Source organism: Tamandua tetradactyla, chromosome 12 (assembly GCF_023851605.1).
Source record: "Tamandua tetradactyla isolate mTamTet1 chromosome 12, mTamTet1.pri, whole genome shotgun sequence".
Classification (NCBI taxonomy): Eukaryota; Metazoa; Chordata; class Mammalia; order Pilosa; family Myrmecophagidae; genus Tamandua; species Tamandua tetradactyla.
The window spans coordinates 12,482,126-12,486,317 of NC_135338.1; the positions used below are offsets into that span (position 1 = coordinate 12,482,126).

The window sequence follows — 4,192 nt, forward strand, 5'->3', positions numbered from 1 at the left end:
GTATTGAATGAGAGCATTTACTAAAATAATACTCAGTACTGAGTTTTCATTTGTTCTTTGAAAGACCTGAGCTAAGAAGGCAAGGCCAAGTATGAGTACAACTGCAGTCGTCTTGAGAAGAGGAGAGGCCCTCATAGGCAAGGTTTAGGTATTTTGATTAGCTGTCGTAGAAGAGAAAAAAACGCTAGGTTTTAGGACAGGAAAAGCCAAATATCAAAAATCTGAAGGGTAGTTGTGGAGAGGCAGAGAGGTAGGAGGAGGATATAGAGAATAATTCTCTGGAAGGAAAATATGGTGATTGCCCCTACACTCAACAAGGAGCCTTAGCGAAACTGCAGAGGACTGATCCTTAGACCAATCACATCTTTGCCAATTTCTGTCACTGTTGTGACCCTGCAGATTTGACTCTGGCACTCAGGGGAATAGCAGATCTATTGAGTGGACACTTCTCCACTGGCTTTCCTTAGTAGATAGGCCAATAAGATGCAGCACAGATATCAAAGAGATTGTGCATGTCATAACTGAGCTGGTATGCGTCTATAGGGTTCTTCTCACAGGCTGACAGGAGTTATCAGGTCTGTTGAGCCACCTCAGGCTTGGGGCTGAGCTCCAGTAGGTACCAAGCAAAGGTGGCAGCTGTCTTGAAGTTCTTGAGCTTGAAGAAGAGGCTGAGGGCTGTGCACAGCACCAAGATTGTGTGCACAGGCCGCAGGTTTGAGTGGGTGAAATAGGCCTCCATCTCACAGATGCATTTCTGTTGTTCTAGAATCTCTTGGCAACTTTTTCCTTTCTATCTCCATGGACAAACCAACAATGTACTCATGGCTAATGGTGATGAGCTGCTGGGCCTCTGCAATCTCCTGTTTGTTGTCCACAACAAGAAGTAACACACAGAGTAGGATGGAACAGAACTTTTCTACAGCCTCCTCAAATTTACCAATGTGGTGAACTGGTAGCAGAGCTGGAACCATGGGATGAGGTCACTAAGCTTCAGGCGCACAGCTGGTACACCATTCTTCAACCCTGCATCCTTCCCATTGTGATTAGGGTAGTCATACATGAAGGACAGGCAGGGCAGAGCTTGATAGGCGTACATCTAGAATAGTTGCTTCTAGGGGTCAAACTGGTTTATCCCCACCTGAGGAGCTGCATGGCTATTTCAAAAGAGCCTGCCAGGATGTGATTAACTGGAAGCTGAGAGTTATTGCACCAAATCTGAATTGGGCTAGTTTCCCTGTGGTGGCGGGGACAAAGAACCTACCTTCAGCCACATTAGCTGCCCCAGGGGGGACATCCAGCTCGGGAAGGAGCTCCAGATCTTCTTCTACATCCCAGCCTCCTCCTTCTTCCCATCCTTTGCCAAGACTATCATTCCACAAATCTTCTGTAGCCTCCAAAAACCCATCTGCATCCAGCTGCAGCTCTGCATCCTCTCCCCAACCCTCAGGACCAACAGTGTCAATGTCAATGTCAGCAGCCAGTGCTCCTCCCTTTCCCTTGCTGAATCCTTTGGACACAGTCAATAAGGGCCAGTTGGTATCCAATGGCATGATAGGGGCAGGTGGCTGGAGCAGCTTGGCATTAGGGTCAATATCTGGGATTGTCTCCTTCTCTGGATCAAAAGTCTCCTTCAGGCTCTCAGCTTCTTCATCTAAGCTATGGGTATGGGTAGCAGCTGTGAGATAAGCCAGTGACTTCTGCCCACTATTCTTCAGGATCCACACTCACTCCGACACATCACCCAGATATAAGGCATTCAGATAATGGTCATTCATGTCCTTTTGAATCTCAGCAATCTTCATCTACTTGAGAAGTTTCTCTTGGTTGGCAGTTATAAGTACAGGAAGGAAGGTTTGTCAAAGGTTTTGATATGCTGATAGCACATTTCCATAATCTGGTGGTTTCTCCACAGCAGGACCACTTCTCCCAACTTTTCCCAGCAGTTCTAGTCATCCTTTGGCTGCTTCCAGAGCAATCTCAATGTTTCCACACTCCAGTGCTAGACTAAACTGAGTTTTCTCATCCTTCACAAAGTGCAGTGCCACTTCAGGACAGCCGTTCTTCTGGAGATCAGCAATGATGGACTGGCCTACGGGTTTGGCATTCCTCACCACGGGCAGTATCTCATTGTATTTCCTGTTGATTAAGGCCAGCTTGAACTTGAACTCGGTGGGATGAATGCTAAGTACTCGAGGATGACACTTCCTGTCTCGGCAATGTACATTGTTGCTCTTTACTTGTGTGATATAGATGGGTAAATCCAGAGTTTGGATGCCCTCAGAGTCCCCAGTGGTGACAGCATATTTGTTGTGGTTGCTTGTGACATAGATAAATACCCCACTTTCATCCAAGGCCCCACTCTTGACACAGATGTTCTCATGAATATTACATAGCACCTCCAGTTTGCGGTTACAGATCACAATGGCATGTTTAGCCAGTAGTGCTACATGGGCCATATTGGCTGACCAGATAACAGATGCCAGAGTCTGCTTCTGCTATATGTCAAAGACTGTGATGGAGTCCACATCTCGATGCAGGAGGTTGCCTGTGCCGACAGAGAAGATCTCATCACAGTTGGGCAACTGGGCCTTCTTGGTAATCTCATTCTTCATATTCTTGATCAGAAGTGAATGCATCAGATCTAGGATGGCAAACTGATTTTGAGCTTGACTGTCAGACCTGAGGATCATTTCCCTTTAAGGGCATCAGGATCCTGGGAATCAGCATCTTTGGATGTTATACAGGTCATAGCTTCTATTTTCTAAATTGCTGGCTCTTGTACACAGTAGAACTGCATTTTATAGGTTGTGTGACATTGAACACTGGAAACTTGGAACCATTCTGCAACTGCATAGCAGCCACATCTTTGGAGCTGTTGAAATCCAGCTGATGCAAGAACCAATCCTTGACATAATGCAGCATATTTCCATGAACAGCATAGGCTGGCCATTCCCATACCAGTTTAAACACAATTGTGCCACTATCGTGGCCTGTGGCAAAGAGGTTGAGACCCAGAAACAATCATGATCCCTGTGAAAGGTCTGAATCCCAGTCTGTTTAGACATGTCCCAAACTCTTTTGTCCTCAGAATTGCTGAGGATCAACTCTTGGTGAGAGCGGAAGACAGCACAAGATATATTGTTGTAATGGCCTTGGCTGGTATTAACCTCTCATGCCTTTGATCTGTTTGTGCTCCAGATCTTCACTTGATTGTCAACTGCCCCAGATACAATAAGGGGCATTGTGGGATGGAAGGCAGCCCAGTTTACTCCATGATCATGATCCTCCAGCATGTGTTTTACAACTGCATCTGTAGTTCCAGACAAATCAACCTCAGTTTTTCCTCTCACATCTGACTCCACTGCACCAGGGAACAAGCTTTTTTTTTTCCTTAGGACAGCAATATCCCAAAAGTGCACAGTCTGGTCCAGTCTGGCAGATACAACCAGGTCTTCTGAGAGATGGAACTGAGCACACATTGCATGGTGGTATGTCCTCAACTGCCAGTTCCACAATCATATGGTCTGATCATCTGAAGCACTCAGAATCCAAGGATATGCATGATGAAAGAATGTGGTGTGGATATAATCTAGGTGCCCAAGCAATGGGAAGAGACAGTGCCTTAGCTTGTAACTCCAAACCTTAATTTTATAGTCATCTCCTCCTGAGACACACAGTGGCTGTTGCTTATGGAAGTCAGTGCCTCTTACCGGACCATCATGCTCAAACTTGTCAGTGAGGGTGCACATCTGATAGTTCCATAACTGGATGACCCCATTGTGTAGTGCATTTGATAAGTTTAGTGTATTATAACTACCAATAAATGCTAAGGAGAAGATTAAATTAGAGAGAAGGAGGGGATACTCCTGGTGCCAGGATGGGATTACATTTAATAGTGGCAGGAAAGGTTGCTCAGAGAAGGTGGGCATTTGAACAAAAACTTGAAGGAGGAAGAGATTAAGGTGTGCTGATATTATTGTTTTTGTTTTGTTTGATATGTCACTCAGGGTTCAGTCAGGGAAGCAGAGCCATGATAAGTCTTATGAGATAAAAGACTTATTTAGACCTCACACATATGTGGGAGGAACTGGGTATGCGAATGTCTGGAAGGGAAATTGGGGGATCAGGGATAGAGCTATTATACAGTCTTCTGATGCACTGACATAGAGGGTGAGTTGGAACTTGCAGAGTA

The 4,192-nt window shown here is 45.5% G+C and overlaps 1 pseudogene; it reads right to left on the reverse strand.

Moving 5' to 3' along the window:
* Nucleotides 1-323: 323 nt before the first annotated feature.
* LOC143652744 (coatomer subunit alpha pseudogene) lies at nt 324-3,929 on the reverse strand (annotated as a pseudogene).
* Nucleotides 3,930-4,192: the final 263 nt, after the last annotated feature.